The sequence below is a fragment of the Heptranchias perlo genome, chromosome 17 (assembly GCF_035084215.1).
Source record: "Heptranchias perlo isolate sHepPer1 chromosome 17, sHepPer1.hap1, whole genome shotgun sequence".
Classification (NCBI taxonomy): domain Eukaryota; kingdom Metazoa; phylum Chordata; class Chondrichthyes; order Hexanchiformes; family Hexanchidae; genus Heptranchias; species Heptranchias perlo.
The window spans coordinates 39,317,956-39,336,441 of NC_090341.1; the positions used below are offsets into that span (position 1 = coordinate 39,317,956).

General features: G+C 38.1%; 1 protein-coding gene and 1 long non-coding RNA gene across 4 annotated transcripts in view; one reads left to right on the top strand and one right to left on the bottom strand.

The window, feature by feature from the left end:
• pdzrn3b (PDZ domain containing RING finger 3b) overlaps nt 1–18,486 on the bottom strand; it is a 313,710-nt gene that overhangs the window by 285,125 nt on the left and 10,099 nt on the right. The gene's annotated exons all lie outside the window — the stretch shown is intronic.
• LOC137334262 (uncharacterized) overlaps nt 9,108–18,486 on the top strand; it is a 65,150-nt gene continuing 55,771 nt past the window's right edge. The window contains exons 1-2 of the long non-coding RNA XR_010966119.1: nt 9,108–9,270; nt 16,244–16,365. This is a non-coding gene — a long non-coding RNA (uncharacterized lncRNA). The remainder of the gene's footprint in view (nt 9,271–16,243; nt 16,366–18,486) is intronic.

Sequence of the window (18,486 nt, forward strand, 5' to 3'; positions counted from 1 at the left end):
GCAGATTCTTATACAAACAAATATCCAGTTGCATGTTGTGGCAAAAGTAGAAACATATACAAGCCAGTATTATCTTACAAAACAAACATTATTGTATTCCCAAAACTCTACCAATACTGACATTTCAATGTTTACAGTTCCACAATCTATTTGGCTAAAGTGTAATGAAAGTCATTACAGAAATACTTCAATAAAGAACATCTCCATAAAGAGCAATTCCAACCCATGTACATTAGCCCGTACACGTTAGCCTGCATTCTCCTGCCTTTTCCTCTGCTATTCTACCATATTTCAAAGAGAAATCCAAGCTTTTGAATATGGTTCTATTAAGCAAACTATTAATATTGGTGCACAGAAGTGGCCTAGATTGATCCATTCTCCAATTTTTTAATCCTCATAGGTAAACAACTGTCTCTACACTTACTCCTGATAGCATGGCCAAGTTCTGAAACTCATCACATGGTGAATCATGGACATAAACCCACTTGTTACCACACTGTATCACAGCATGGTGATCCCCCAACTGCTAATTCACAAACAGTACAATTTTTTAGTGATAGTCATCACTAAGCTTTCAATAGATCACAACATAGTGTGTGGAGCAGCACTGTGGGAACAGTACAGTTTACATTAACTTCACTTGTCCCATTAAGTTTAGACAGTTTTTAAAAAGCACTGTAAATATATCCCATGCTACTTTATAGTTTTGCCATTGGATGCATCAGACAGTAGCAGAATGGACTGAATGCAAAAAAATAAGACTGCACACAAATTCACTTTCACCAAGTCTGAGACAAAAAATTGGTTTGAAAAAATGTTGTTTGGCTAAACCCAGTCCCTTGTTGTGAGCTTAAATTGCTGAAATAATTGCATTTATAGTTCATTTCAATTTGAAATTCATTATTGCTGCTCAAAAATTAATAAAACTTGTGAAATGGTCCCACATTTTGTGATATGTGCGTTTGGGAGATTTGTTATTTGAAATTATGCCCTGACACAAAGCATTATATCTGCTGTTCTCTGCACTTACTATTGTGAGAGATTTTAATACATGTCAGCAAAAGGCTATCTATCTCATTCTATATTTGAACAGTACCTGAGGGAGAGAAAGTAAAAATAATTTATTTTTGGGAATGGAAGGGAGGAAGAAAAGATTTTTATATAATAGTACTCTTTCAGACAAATTAATGCATAGGTATGTTAAATTTTATTCTAATTACAAGGCGTTAGCTTCAGTCTAACAATGAAAAACAAGTGCTTGCACTATTTGTAAACAAAATAATGTTCGATTGGTCTTAGCCTAACTTTGTGTTCTTTGAGCTTAATGTCAAAAGCCAGAATTTCACAAAGTCTACAATAAGTGAACCTTAGCATGACTGTGTGGAGTGTAGGGCACAGCATAATATAATCAAATTCAACTGTTTGGGAGTGCTGGATGTATGAAACTTTAAGATAATCTGTGCACCATGCAGCAAAGATAAAAAGGAAACATTTCAAACACTGGCAATTTGAATTATAAACAGAAAATTCTGATTAAGGATCTCCACCCAAACATTAATTTTTCTCTTCACAGATACTGACGCACCTGCTGTGTATTTCACAAGTCACACACCGTCCTGACAATGCATCGCTGTTCCTTCATTGTTGCCATTCCTACAATGTTACTGGGTCAAAATCGTGGAATTCCCTTCCTATTACCATTGTAAGAACACCATTACCACAAGGACTGCAACGGTGCAAGATGGTCGTTCACCACCTCCTGCAGACAAGTAGGAATGGGCAATAAATATGGCCTTGCCATCATCACCCACACCCCACTAATAATAAAAAAACCACTCTATTATACATTGTGATTCGCAGACTTGGTACCACTATAAGTGCTCAAAGAAGTTTCTATCAAATAACCAGAAATGTGACTTTCTTCAAGAAAGTATCAGCATTCTCGGAATCTACACGTATCATGCTAACCGAACACTGCTGATTTTAAAGTTTCTGAACAAGGTGATGCAACAATCAAGATCCAGGATTGAGTGCTCATGATCTCTGTTTCAGGGACAGGAATCCCCATTCATACCTGAACGACTATTTTCTTTCAAAGTCTGTGCGTTATGTTTTAAATGTTTAGGTACTTGTTTTACGAAAACTGATACACTGTCAGTCCACCTTAAAGGAAGAGGAAATAAAACAGAAAATGCTGGAAATACTCAGCAAGTCAGGCAACATCTGTGGAGAAAGAAACAGAGTTAATGTTCCAGGTCGATAACCCTTCGTCTCACCCCGAACTGGAAAATTTAATCAACTCTGCTTCCAATTTCCACCCATTTACAGCTCCTCTAGACCCACCTTTTGTTTTTTTTTACTTGTCCCATTACCACCCTCCTTGCCTTGCACCATTATCCCTTTTGTCATTTAAAAACTCCTGCCTTCCATCCTATCAGAGACCTTCCCTTTTGTTATTTCCTCCCCTCCCCTTCCTCCTCCACCCCCCACTTCCCCTGGCTCTGTACTTGCTTTAAAACTGTTTAATCTTCAACTTCTTCCAGTTCTGACGAAGGGTTAGCGACCTGAACTGTTAACTCTGTTTCTTTCTCCACAGATGCTGCCTGACTTTGTTGAGTATTTCCAGCATTTTCTGTTTTTATTTCAGGTTACCAGCATCTGCAGTATTTTGGTTTTGATTAAAGGAAGAGGAGATGTACTCATCTAGAAGGGGGACTGGGAGTTTCTGGGTCGAGGAGGACTATGCTGGCATTATATAACTTCTAAGAACCAGGGACTAATTCCTGCAAATATATTATTTTTAAATCAGTGTTTACAAAAATGAACAACAGTGTACTATCTAGAATAAAAACAGAAAATGCTGGAAATACTCAGCAAGTCAGGCAGCATGTGTGGAGAAAGAAACAGAGTTAATGTTTCAGGCCGATGACCTATCGTCAGAATTGGGCCAGAAACTCCCAGTCCCCAGTTCTGACAAAAGGTCATCGACTTGAAACGTTAACTCTGTTTCTTTCTCCACAGATGCTGCCTGACTTGCTGAGTATTTCCAGCATTTTCTGTTTTTATTTCAGAGTTCCAGCATCAACAGTATTTTGCTTTTGATTTAGTATAATATCTAGAATTGATTAAAGTGCTGTTAGAGGGTTGTATTCATCACAAGGACTTGAAAGTAAGGATAACTGTCACAGATAATGGTGCTAACATGTTGATAGTTGTGCATAAAAGTAAGGTGATGCCAAATCATGTAATGCTCAATTATCAGAACAAGCAGAAATCCAGTCAGGATCCTAGCATCGTCTGCAACATTTTTAATGATGCCATTAACTTTGAAAGATATAGAGCAGTTCAGACATGGTAGTGGAATTACTTGATGCAACTACATTGAACTCTGCTAGTTGTATCCCACCATGGCTCATTGGAGTGCTCAACTGATCCAGTATGTTACAGCAGACACTGTAATTAGGAGCATCAAAAGAAAATCAACACAGAAGCTTAAGCTTGAGTGTCAGGATCAGCCAGAGTGTCAGCTGCAGCTGTAGCTGTAGTGTGCCAAGCAGCCATGCAACAGCTCCAACTGATCCCAGTGCTTAAGTTTAAGTTTCTAAACTATGCCTCGGGGGATAAATCAGACAGGTCCTTATGACAGACAAAATACTTATGCACAAAGCAGTCTATTGCACACAGCTTACATTCCAGTTGCACAAGTAGTACTTCTGTAAGTACAGCTTTATTTTACTTAACATTTACTTCACTGAATGAGCTGTATCTGAAAAAGCTGCTCACTTTAGTCAAGTTCTGGACCCGGACTGTGAAAACTGAAACTTCGCTTTTGGTCATTTTAATGCTGGATTGAGTCCTGTCTTTTAATTCCCGAAACTCCATTTGTTTCAATAAAGGAATGTTCAGTCAATTCTGAACCTTTTCTTCTTATAAATATTTCTGCCTGGATCTTTTGACCCAGATTTTATTTCCTGGCGAGTGCTTCAGTCTAAGATAAATAGCTTACTTATTCTGTATCTCCCTCTTGGTCTCTCCCCATAACCTTTAAATCACTTTTTCAAAATTTGCAACACATCACTAAATCAATTTTGAGCCGTAATGGAAGGCACACTTTTAGAGATGTTAAATACAAATTTCTAGCTATTGAAAATGAGCAACACTAGCAGTTTTACTGTCTGGACACCTTACAAAATATACATTCTAACAGAAACTGAAGCACAGCCAACAATTCTGGATATTTTTCAGACATGCACATTAGCAAAATCTCAGATAGTGAAATATAATTTGCTGCAGTTACTTTAGGTTTATGATATAGTTAGCCAGGCTGTAACAACAAACTGGAATTTATTTTTGCCGATATAGAACGAATGGTTCAGTTCAAGCTCCAGAATCAATGGATTTTCGCCAACTGTGAGAAAGCTGACAAACCAAATTTGCTGTAAGATCACTCCTGTGCTTTACAAAGCATCAGGCTGATCCATTTTATTTCTGACTCAACCTTTTTTGATGGAATCATTGTGTGGTATTAATTGCTTAGCCAAGATTATAATTTAAGAGGGTAAACTTTCCTGCCCAGCACTTAGATAAGTGTGCTGCTCCTGTCTAGGCACAGGAGTGCCAAAATTTCCTTTCCCAGACCATTTATATGGCCCTGGGGCATCCCTGGCACAGGCCTACCCTTTCAGGGCTGCAGCCATGTGTTGGACCTTGGAGACTGGGATTTGCTGATAGAGATCCCAATTAGATCTGGACATTTTTAAAAATTGTCCTACCTTTAAGTCATTGGCCTGTCCCTCTGGTTGGTGGCCGATATGGTTGTTTTGGGGTGGGGGGGGGGGGGGCGGCAGGCCACAGGATTGTTGCCCGAACGCCCCTTCGTAAGGGCTTCCCCGCCCCCCCACAATTATCCACCAACCAGAGGGACTCCCAGCAAACATTCACAACTGAAAATGAGATAGGAGGCCTCATTTGGAAGCTTCTGACAGGCCTGTTTCTGCTACAAGCCCACACCAAGAAAGCCCCAGAAATCCTGGGGCTACAAGAGGTCGTTTCTCCTGACCTTCGTATCTCAAGGGAACTGAGCTTTCTCCAGAGGCATGGGTCAAGAAAAATGGCCCTAAAGTCTCAAAAATGATTGACATCTGGAAGTTTGACTTTGGAGATTCTCATCCGTTGCACAGCATGAAAATCCAGGGAAACAGAACTCCCTGACTATCATTGTGCTTTTGGTCCAGAACATGAGTTATTCTAATCACCATCAGAGTTGAGGATTGACAACTCAAGAGTCTGTACATAAAACATTTTAGTATTTTTCAGAAGTCCAATAACAGATTTTCAAAGTTAAAAAAGAAAACAATTTTTTGTGCTATTAACATCCAGGAGCTGAATTTGATTTGCACTATTGAAATTCTTTTTAATTATTAATGAGCCATCTAAGAAAGCTTGGAACATTTTCAAGTACAGTGTCAGTTTATGGAAAAAAGCAATAACCAAGATATATTCAGTTTAGATTTTTATTCCTACAAAGCTTTCCCGTGACGTTTGACAAGCATTAATCATAAAATCAAAATTAAAAGTCAGCAGACTGCACAAATCTCCAATAAGCAATGTTTTTTTGGAATTAATTCTAAAAGCAATTCAAAACTTAGCCATAATAGAGAAGACAGATGTATAAACGCACATCCCCTCTGGTCAATTTTTGTTCATCCTCGAGATGCATTGCTATTGGGCAATTTTAACTTATTGACTCACAGATAATGGAGCACAATGGATTTCATTGGCCTTACTTTTTCAATCTCAAGAAGTCTATTTTTATCTCCTGCCCCAAAAACCCAACAACTTCAAGAGACTTTCAAGACCTGCAGAATAAACATTATTGCTGTAAGCACTCCATGAACTTCAGCACATACAAAAATCTGCTGCCTGTATCCTAAGTCGCACCAAGTCGCATTCACCCATCACCCCTGTGCTCGATGACCTATATTGGCTCCCAGTCCATCAACACCTCTCTTTCAAATTTCTCATCTTCATGTTCAAATCCCTCCATGGTCTCGCCCATCCCTATCTCTGTAACTTCCTCCAGCCCTACACCCCTCCAAAAACTCTACGCTCCTCCAACTCTGGCATCTTGTGCATCCCCCACTTCCTTTGCCCCACCATCGGGGTCAAATAGAGGCTGCTTAAAATCTACCTCGTCACCTGTCCTAATGTCTACTTCTTTGGCTTGGTATCAATATTTGTCTGATTACACTCCTGCAATGCTCCTTGGGATGTTTTACCACATTAAAGGCGCTATATGAATGGAAGCTGTATTCATCAATCTGAATTTTTCGAATGGTATTGTTTTACAGATCTGAAAAAAGCAAACATTCATACCACTGTAATATCCACTTAGCACCAACAATAATTAAATCTATTTCAGCCAATCTTTGGGTATCAGACGTATCCCCATTACTGGAAAGTCTTGTTCAAAGATTTAGCCTTCAGGGATTCAAAAATCTCGAGCTCAATTAAGAGTCTCCTTCAGAATGTGGATTTGTTGTAGCCTGGTTCCCACTAAAAAAAAATATAAAATTCTTAATTGAATAGATTACAAATACTATTTGTAATAAATATTTTACTTTAATGAAAAACACCGGAAGTTGTGAAGCAATATGGCTTTAAAAGCTGTTGAAATCAAGTCCAACCAAGTTTAGTAAAAATTAAAATAGTGTAAAAAGCCTACAGTTCATTTACTTTGCATGTTAAAATGATTTGTTAAAACCTGATGAGAATCCGCATTGACACTTTGAGAACTACTACCAGGTATCAAATGTTTACAAGGACTTTATTGAGATTTTTGTTGAATCAAAATCATAGTAATCTTATACTTTCTTAAAGAAAATTTAGGAAAGTATATATGTAATATGAATCAATATTTTTTAAAAGTTGATCAAAAAACACATGGTAAATATTTACCAATGCGAGCACAACCTGATTTTCCTTGTAAACATCACAGCTTTGGCCAACCACATGAGCGGGTATCAAATACAACAATCTTTTAGAAAGTTTGACCAATGATTAAATTCAGAAAACATTCTGACTGAATTCTAATGACCAGGTTTGATTATTGGCCCAAATATACAAACCAGTCAAGACCTTCACTATAGATTTAATTTCCAAGAAGTCCTTAGCATATTGCCCAGATGGCAGCTCAAGCAAATTCTGCAATGCTTTATCGCTTCACTGAAAGCTTAGTTTAATCAAGCAGGTTATCACTTCCTGTTTCCAGTGCAGTGATGGGTATTTTATTATTGAACAGCCCAGGAATTATGAGTTCTAGTCCTGACAAACTCAGACACTGTATACAAAACTAATTTAAGATCGAATGCCGAACTTCTAAAGAATCACACTTCTGCAACCATCAATCTTAAAATTGTACAGAAGTCAGGGAGTCAAATCTAACTGTGCCAAAGGGAACCCTGAGGAATAAAGTGGTTTGCCATCTATTCTGCTGCAGAGAAAGGTTTATTACTGTAACCATCACTTTCTAGTTTTAAAACAGAACTCAATTATTTCCGCTAAGTTTGATGTGCAAAATGTTGCAGAGCTACAAATACATTAACCCAAGTGTGAACATGTGGAGCATAAGCTTCAGAATACGCCATGCAGAGTCAAAAATGTGGAAATGCATTTTCTGCTTCACATTTGTTGAAAGTGCTCTCCGCAGCACTGTGTCACATTTTCATAAACTAATTTGCTTTAGCTATAGCCTAACAGATAAAAGGAATCCTCCACTCTTTTGTTATGCTCCGTAAGAACTGTCAGATGAAAGTTACCCTTCAATCTGAATGATGATGACAATGCCAAGATGAACAATATCTTCTCTCAGCAATACATAAACTAAATAATGTATCATTGCATAAGAAGGATGGATTATAAAGAATTAGAAAGCTGAGAGTGGTAAAAACAGTTCAATAAATGATTTAGAAGAAATGTTCATAATTAACTCACATGCTGATTGAATTCTGGAGAAATGGTAATCAAGCTTACACAATGAGACCAAGTATTACTGTAGGTGTTAGGCTAACGTAGTCGTTGGCTGGTCAATCATTTTAGTTTTCGTTTTAAAGTTGTACTTCCTTCATTACACAGAACATTTCCTATCTAGTTAGACATAGCAATTAATAACAAAATAAGGTTTGTTTAAGATTCAACAACAAAAACATCTGTATCAATAGATGAAACTACATAATTACAGTATTCCAAAGATCAGAGGTACTTTGATTACCAATTGAAAACTGTTGCTTAGTTTCTGTGCTAACAGGATTAATTTAAATATACAATAAGAATTTTTTTAAAAATCTAATTTATTAATAGCTCTGTACATTTTTAATTTGACTTTATAATATGCATCATTATAAAACTGAGAAAACTATTTTTCTGGCAGAAAATAGGCTCATTTTGAAGCTCCAAAAGAAGTACTCAAGAGATTACAATGATGTAGCCACTCATTTTTTCACGTGTTTATGCTTTGGTCATTAACTTATTGCATTAAATGGAAGAAAGTGCATTTTATAATAATGGTATAACATCATTCCACATTGAGTTTCCTTGAAGACAACTGTAAACTGTTTCACACTATTGTTATAGTAATGAAGTCAAAGGAGATTAATAAGTAGCACGGAATACGAGAAGGGTAGTTTGTGCCCTCTATACTCCAAAAGATGAGCTCTGTGTTAGATCATTAGGGGGATGGGAAAAATAAATGGCCCGATCAAGTCTTCCTCTGCCACTCTTAAGTCTCAGTAATAAATTGACCACTCATCCTACTGAAGAAAGAAACATCAGCGATCTGACAATTAGACATTTTGCAAATTGTTGGAACTTTGAATCAGCATTTAGATAGACCCACACTTCATTTGAAAGAAATGGGGAAATATTACAGTGAACAAATATAGTTCAAGGAAAATTTGAAAACAAATGTGCAATATCAGCAATGACTTGAGCACATGCAGCTGCTTTGGAAATGTTGTTTAAAATTTTGCTCCGGAACCTTCCAGCATTGCACCTGTCAATTAGATTCTTAAGGGTCAAATAGGGGCTGGCTCATAAATGCTGCTGCTGCTGCTGCTTTTCAAAGCGCTTTAGAATAGTAACCACAGTTACCAAATGGGTAATTCCATCAGCTGCTTTTATTCCTTCTCTGGTAGAATAGAAGCCTTACCTTAAATGGGAGAATTCCAAGATCTTGTTTGCTCTTGGAACTCAGGTGAAGAAGCTGTTGGCTGGGTAAGTGAGGTCTCCTATATTGCGGAAAGGGCATAAGGGTAGAAATTGCTGCTGGTGATGTTATCTTACAAATGTGTAACTCGCTCATATCAAATTCCTCTCTCATATTTTAACACATACAATAAAATATAGCCACTGTGACAGAGATTCTATTAAATGATTTTTCTGACAGTCTTCTTGGAAACCTGAAAGAACCTGGCCTGTAGACAAATCTATTAGGTCTATAACAGGGTTTTTACTGGCAGCAAAGTGTTTTAGTGATTGATTCTCAACTGGAAGTCAATTTGAGCACTGTATTCATCAAAAGAAATATGTGCTGAGTTAACAGCAAAGGAATGCTGTGGCTTAGTGGCATTTGCCTGAGGAAGTAGTTAAGGGGCAAACCCTTTCCTATTCATTGTCTTTCTCCTGCTCCTGCTTTTCTTTTTCTGGGAAGTCCTCTTAGAGATCACGACAATAGCTACCAGCTTTGAGTAACTCCGTCAGAGTTTAAATGGCAAACGTATCGGGTGATGTCAAAACCATTCTGACCTTTGCCAGTACTCAAACCTGTGCCATAGCTTGGAACAGCATTTTGAGAGTTGATGCCATCCGACCTTGGTAGCCATCGTAACAACCACATGCTGTGATAGGCTCTCAATAAACAAAGCATAGTAATTAAGAAATCCTTAAAGAAATCTAGGTTAAAAAAAATTACTTTTCCCCTTTGTGAGGAGAGCGTTGGTGTTAATAGAAGGACTTAACTGTTAGTATTGTTTCCCCCAATGGGTCTTCCTATCCACAGTGACTTGAATTGATACCACAACTAAGTTTAAGCCCACTGCTTCAGGTGATACAAAAGACTGCACCAATAAAATCAGCTGAGAATCCGTCAGAGACTCTGGGCACTAAAAAGGTCTGGCATTGGGTAGAACTAGGTCCATTGCATGAATTGGAAAACAGATTTGTAACTGGTGCGAGGAGAGTTTGAGACCCAATATCTTCTCCCCAGGCTTACAAGCTACCATAGAACACCACTAACCCAATGCATCCTTCTTTAAATGCTCCCCACTCATAATTCCACATCTGAGACTGGAGAATGTGGAAACAATGGACTGAACTATTTGTAATGATGAGAGAAAAAGAACTTAAAGCACAGTCAAGAATGAAACCTTACATAAGACAGAGAAGGAAAAGTCATGTGATTAAGACTACTGTGCCCGATACCAATTTTTGAAGTGTTCCTAGATTACATTTTTCACAATAAAACATAAATTCATATTTGTATGTGATGATTGAAGAATGCTTACTAAGATTTTTCCATCCAACATCTCTTTATCCTTTTCTGTCAAACAGGAATTCTAATATTGAAAACTCAATGGCATTAATGCTCATCTAATGTGCACACAGGATCCCTTTTCTATAATTCACTGCACATTTCCATCAACACTAATTGTCTTGAGGAGACTGCTATTTTGCATCAAATCTGGCTGGTGAATTGACACAAAAATAAGCATAAAACTTAATAAATGCCATGTTGCAAGTTTGCGAAGACTCCAGAAACAGGACAGTTCCTCAAACAATCTTTTATGAAGTGTTATCATAATTGCAATTTCTTACTTTGAAGTAATTTTTTTTCCTCTAATACCAGTAACTACATTGTGTATCCTCAGACATCTTTAACCTAATAAATTACAGGGAGCAATTAAATAATTGTGTCCTTGGTCTTCAGCTCTGTTAGGCTTGCTGTTTATGGCTGTACTGCTGCCAAGCTTAGCAAGTAGGACTCTTGTCTGTAACATTTACAAGGTGACAAACAAGACTCAGATTCCATTACATCTTGGGCTAACAGCTGGACAAGCTTGCAATAAACTGCCTGTGTCCATTCACTATATCACCTTTTCCGGCAGTGGCATAGAAGACATCTTCAGTTGGTTATCTTAGTCAGTTGAATGCTAGACACAGCAAGGTACATTCAGCCTCTTAACCTTCCAATGCAAGTAAGCTGAGTATTGGGCCAGAATCTGCTGTCAAAATAATGGTGAGGCTAATGGCGCTCACCTTTATTTATGCATAAATGGAACAGCAACTTCAGCGAGGGGCAGATGTGCCGTTATATCCAAAAGTTGCTATCTCAATTGCGCCGCTCCGCCACTAGCTTCGCAAAGACAGCATCTCACTGTTTGCCCCTCCATTGACAGGCATTGAATGTCGTGAAGTTGCTGTATTTTCGTGGCAAATACGAACGAAACTCACCTCTGAAAGTTAAGTCTTGTCATTTCAAGTCTAAGTACCCTTTTAACGACATGATGTGTTAATTACAGCCACTCAACCTCTCTGGCGCCAAAAATTAACTATTACAAGTATGGAGACTCATTCCTTCAGGTGTTAATTGTTAGAGATTTAACATTTAACTTTTTTTTTTACTTTTCCTTTGTTTCTTTTTCTCTCTCTCAATTCAATCTTTCTTTCCCTCTCTTTATTTCTCTTTCTGTACCTGATTTGACATTGAACTCATCCATTCTAATTTACACATCCTTCCTCAGTCCTTCCTCTGTTTATTTCTCAATCCTTCAATCTGATTGGTTAAGGATATACCCTGTTAGTTCCCTTATTCACATAGGTCCCAGATGCCACGTTTCCCTCATTGCGCCGTTATCATATGGCACGTTCAGCAACTTGTCACGCAAAAAATGCAAGGGCAAATCTAACTAACGGCAGATGCCATAAGATGTCCTGCTACAGCAAAATCTGGCCCCTTATTTATTAGTTGGTGGGGAGAAAGTAGGAGATATTGCTTGCCATACTCGTGCAGTGTGTACCTCAAGCATGCCTAGTGATTTAGCAATAGAAATAAAAATCAGCACTGTACTCAAAATAGACCAGTGTGTACCTAATGGAGGCTATCCTCTACGGGTTAACTTTTCTCTCTCCTTCCCTCAACTTACTTTTGGAAAGGTTTTCAATTCCGCTTAAAGCAAAGAACAAAACATTTAAAATGTGCAGAAAGCATAACAAAATATGGCTCCATTTTATAAAAGTAAACATGCTATATTTTTTTAAAATTAAGATGTAAATCAAAATGAGGAATAGAATATTGTTTTTTTTCAAAACACTGCTGGCCTGGGAGTTGTGTGATGCACAAAGTGAGGCAGACATAAGATAGTGTGTCCTGTAGGAATTTGACTTTAATCCCCTTTAAACATCTGCAGATCCCATTTTTTGACAATATTTACTCCATCCATAGTATTTATGGATTGTAAACAATTTTACAACACCAAGTTATAGTCCAGCAATTTTATTTTAAATTCACAAGCTTTCGGAGGCTACCTCCTTCCTCAGGTGAACGATGTGGAAGGAGGTAGCCTCCGAATCGTTCACCTGAGGAAGGAGGTAGCCTCCGAAAGCTTGTGAATTTAAAATAAAATTGCTGGACTATAACTTGGTGTTGTAAAATTGTTTACAATTGTCAACCCCAGTCCATCACCGGCATCTCCACATCAGTATTTATGGACATCATCAACCTCCTATAGTTGTAACAGTGACAAAATCATAAATCTATGTAATTGGAAACACCTCCCACAAGGCAGAAAATGGACCTTAACTCTTTATTACTACCAGTGTGTGTGTATGCACCTAACTCTAGTGTCTTTTGGGCGAAGGCTAGCTGTGCAGTTGGCACAAGTAGAGGACATATTTCTCATATGACAGAAAGAAACAAACAATCTAGGTAGATATTCGGACTGCTCACATGCAGATCACTCCGGAGACATAAAGCATTTTTCCCGCACAAGCAACAGTGATGAGGCATGTGGGCTTCATTGACCCTTATCATAGTATCAGCACAGAAGGAAACCATTCGACCCATCGAGCCTGTGCTAGATCTTTGAAAAAACTATCCAATTAGTCCCACTCCTCTGCTCTTTCCCCATAGCACTGTAATTTTCTTCCTTTTAAGCAATTATCCAATTCCCTTTTGAAAGGTATTATTGAATCTGCTCCCACCACCCTCAGTCCAGATCATAGCAACTCTCTGCGTAAAAAAATGTTTCCTCATGTCACCTCTGGCTCTTTTGCCAATTACCTTAAATATGTGTCCTCTGGTTACCGATTCTTCTGCCACTGGAAAGTTTCCCCTTATTTACTCTATCAAAACGATTCATGATTTTGAACACCTCTATTAAATCTCCTCTTAACTTTCTCTGCTCTAAGGTGAACAACCTCAGCTTCCCCAGTCCTCCACATAACTGAAGTGCCTCAACCCTGGTACCATTCTACTAAATCTCTTCTGCACCCTCTCTAAGGCCTTAACATCCTTCCTAAAGTGTGGTGCCCAGAATTGAACACAATACTCCAGCTGAGACCTGATCAGTGTTTTATAAAAGGTTTAGCATAACTTCCTTGTTTTCGTACTCTATGCCTCTATTAATAAAGCCCAGGATCCTATATGCTTATTCAACAGCCTTCTCAACTTGTCCTGCCACCTTCAAAGATTTGTGTACATACACCCCCAGGTCTCTCTATTCCTGTACCCCCTTGATGCATGACCAGTTTCCTGCTGGGAGTAACCATTTTATTCTCCATCAGTATTTACACCAACACAGAAACAGATAGTAATGGTCTCTAAAGGTCTCTCTCCATATATCGTAACAGGTAAAGTTGATATTAAACATGTGGCTTTATGTGGCATGGATCCTCATTACCCAGCACTTTGACCTTTCAAATGAATATTGTCAATCTCTGCTTCACAAGCAGCAATTCATCAAAATTATACAGATGCCTTCAAAGTATTCTAATTTTAATGAAGCAGTGGCCATTTCATTAGCATGAGTTTACTGAAGAGGGTATATTATTTGGACGCTATATATCAAATATAATCAGGCACAGCTGTAAATCTCCAAACTGGAGCAAGAATTCAAGTCGCTCAAAAATTATCTTGCCAGATATGCTGCTCTGAATTTTAAGTGGCAGACCCTCAATTCGTTGATCATAGAAACATTTTAGATTTCTTTCTGTTCAAACTTCTGGCTGCAAGCCATGAGCAAGCTTTCAACGAAGGCAAAGAGAGACCAGATCAGTGACTGCCACAACTGCCAACCCTGGGGTGATCTACTGACTAAATCAAATTAATTTGAATTGAATTGCTGGTTTTCATTCTAAATTCAGGTTAGTTTATACTTATCTTCTGCTCTATCTCAGGTGGGGGAGCTCTTCTCAGAGGCCAGTTTACCCAGATTATAAAACACAGTACTCCTCCTTCGATGAACAAAATTCAAAGAAATCAAAAATGCTGTAAGTGCACTCCCATTTGAGAAGCTCCAGGGAAGGATGAGTTCTCTGCTGGAATTTTTGAAATCCTTTAAAAATATTTTTTCAGCACCTCTAAACACATCACTTTCTAAGTAATGCCCACATCGTGGTGAGGACTACACAGCCTTTGATGACATGGGAGGATTTACTTTACGAAGAACTCTCTCCATGAATACATTATTCCACGAACTTGGTGAACACCCAGTGATAAAAGCATGGAGCACAGACTACACAGGAACAGTGTCGCCACCAACAACTACCTGAAAGCAAGCCAATTTAAGATTTTGCACTGAATACATCACATGTAACAATTTCATTGCTGGAACCAGTCTACCTCAAATCAGTGTTAGACAGGCTGCGAAGATAGCCGTTTCTTCCACATCTTCAGCTTTATCCACAAGTCCATTCATGGAAATACTATCAAAAATGCTTTGCTCCGAAGCAGGGCAACCTTACCTCATATTCTGATGAGGGATTCGTGGTTGAGGCTCTGCATTTTATCTATTTTTCATAAGGTTGTACAACTTTGTGGTCTGTGTTTGCAGTTTCAGTACTAAACAGGGAGTCTGTAGTCAGCCATTTAGGGTAGCAAAGCTACACAGAGGAAAATATTCATCCTGTACAACAGTCTTCAATATAAGCAGCCGTTTATGCAGAATGTATGGTCTGGAAGCAGACATCAGAGTTGCATATTTTTACAGGCTAATTCATTAAGATTGGGCCAGAAATTGCACAGAACGGCTAGGCAATGCTCAGCGCAGCTCCTGCGAATTTAATTCACGAAAATACTTACAGCGGGCTGAGTCGTGCAATTGCTTGAATTTGAAGTTTAAACAAAATGCGGGCTATCAACCCAGCCTCCAAGCAGCGTGAGTTGCCATGCAGCTGGAAATGTCTGCAAGGAGAAGACATGCCCACAAAATGTGTCAGAAAGAGAAGTCACGCCCACAGATTCAGGCTGCATTGCTCAAGCAGGCGGACTTCATTCATTGAATGTTAATATTCTGGATGTCATTGTAAACAAAAATTAATTTTAATAAAAAGCCAAAGAAATAATTGAATTAAATTAAAGAGACAGAAGGGAAAAATAAAATGTAATTTAATTTTTTTTGAAGTGACCAAAAACTATTAAAATAAGGTGGAATATGAGACTCCACATTTTAAAAGTTAATTTTTAGTTATTTGGCAGTCATTAAGACAAACTTAGTTTTAAAACTTAGTTTAGTCCTGTATTTTAAGTGTACCTGTTTGGTGGCATAATTAGTTACTTTCCAGCTGGGCAGATAAGCAAGTTTGTGCTTTTTCAACGATTTCTCTGATTGCAGCATGCGATATCCCTTTAATTCAAAGCTACCATAATCACCGGCGAACCACTAGGAGCAAGTTCACAATTTCCACGTTTTACTGCGCAAGTGCAAATGCAGGAACTTGCTCCTTCAGTTCACCACTATAAACTGAGCGGCCGTTGAGCTCCTCTGTTCTTTTGGGAGCGATTTCTGGCCCTGTTTCTTTACATTGTACCAATGTTGAGTCTATACTTTTTAATGATAGGTTCCAATACTGATGCTATATTTGTTTTTTTTTAATGGATTCCCATCCATTGTATTTTTATTCATGTATGCTTTGTCAATTTAAAGGACACTTCATTTTAAAATCAAACTCTCAATTTGTGTACAAACTTCAGGCATGGAACTTGGAAACTCTCCCAGACTGACCCTCACTACAGCCATCTCTAAAAAGGAAAAGACCGAGTAGAGTATTGCAATTATCGACTCACCTCCCTCACCAACAGCTTGCAAGCGATTGGTAAGTCTCTTGCAAAAAAGTAGTCAGTCCCTAGCTTTGTATGACCAGCCCACATTTTATATGCATGCCTTAATCTTGTAACTTCCATGTTGAAAGCAATAGAACCACCACAGTGCAAATGTTCACATTTGTTTCTTGGAGTTGGAAAGAACCAGCAAGGAGAAAAAGGAATAGTAGACAGTGTGACATAGCTAAGCTGCTTTGCCTAATGAACTAATAAATAAAAAGAACTTTCATTTATATAGCACCTTTCAAACTCAGGACATCCCAAAGTGCTTTATAGCCAATGAAATACTTAATCCTTCCATGTTCTTCATTGTCTACAACAATTGCCTATTTGCTACACTAAAAAAAATAGTTGCATACAGGCACATAATTTCAAGTCTTTGTTGACCTTATTGAATTGAGCTAAGTTAAACAGATATAGTATGTCAAAAGCAAAATACTGCAGCTATTGGAAATCTGAAATAAGAACAGAAAATGCTGGAAATACTCAGCAAGTCAGGCAGCATCTGTGGAGAAAGGAATAGAGTTAACGTTCCAGAAAGGTTATCAACCTGAAACATTAACTGTTTCTTTTTTCACAGATACTACCTGACTTGCTGAGTATTTCCAGCATTTTCGATTATAGTATTTATCATTAGGTACAAGAAACACAGAATATTACTTCTTTAAATCCACCTTTTTTTTATTATTTCTATTTCCTGAAGTCATTGTATTAAGCACAAAATTCAAATGGTCAAATGCTCTGCCACTTACTCCAGGTTGAGTACTACATTGAGTGTTGCACCTGGGAGTTGCTCAGTGTTAGGTCACTGCATGCAGGTGTAGCCTGAGTAATGTATTAACTGTACTTGCAGTACAATGGCTGGGATTTGATCTGTGTTTGGTTTCATTCATTTTATTATTTAAAATGGGGTCATGAGTGTAGCTCTGTCGTAAAAGATCCAAAGCATTCAGTCCAAATTTAAATCACCCAGAATACATAGGTACACAACTCCCACAACATTTTAAAACAAGTAATCAGTTCTATTTATGCAAGTGGGACAGCCAAACATGTACACAGAGATATTTCAATCTGTATGTTATAACTAAGCATGTTACAAATAGATAATTTAGAAATGAGGTTGACTATATAACAATGCGCAGTTGGCTTCTCTACATATTGTTTACATAAACAAAGTTTAATTCAGTGTGTACTTTCCTTGGATTACAAAAATGGGAAATCATTCTCAATATGAAACAAAATAGTGCAACAGAAAATTTACTTTGCATTATTATATTAAAGCCACATGTAGATATTTCAACAGATTGTCTGCCAAACTTTGGGAAGACCAATCTCTTGTTGAATCCTCCACAAGCTAGCACTCCAGGACAATCAGCCCGAGAACCAGGCACAAACTCACTGCTCCCAAATGGATTCAAAAAGGTCTCACTGGGAACCTACAGGAGCTCCATCAGTGCAGCAGGCATGTTGAGGACACCACCAACCAGCTCCACCTCAGTGGAGTTGGGCTTATTGCAGAATGTATCCAGATTGCACAATAGCACATGTTGCACTGCCTCAAGCAACAAATGACAGGCATCCATCAATGATTAGATGTGTGAGTGTAAAAAACCAACACTTGTCCATTTACACTGAGTTGCTGCATGGTATTACATGGGACCCCCACCTGTTTGCAATGTGGACCCTTAAAAAGGTCCCGTGATAAATCCAGTCACCAGTATATTGCCCTCCCAGCACTTGGCAGTGCAATGATGTGTCTAGACTCCATATACTTTTGTATTTGCACATGTCCTTCTTCCTGATGAGACAGGACATTCTTTAACTGCAATGTTAGTCTTCTGAAACTCTGATGATGTCCTCAATTAACTCAGCAGTGGACTCATCTGGAAAGACAGAAGAAACACATCACATCAGATTTCAAACCTTGCATGGACTTCAAATATCCACAAACCAGAGAATGCCTTTTTAATTTATTTACTTGGAACACAAAGAACACAGGAAATAAGAGGACTTAAAACAGTTTTCTGCATATCATTGGCATGCACAAAATAGAGACTTTGTAGACTCAAATTATAAATATATACTCATTGTAGATGACATTTGAAATTATTCTA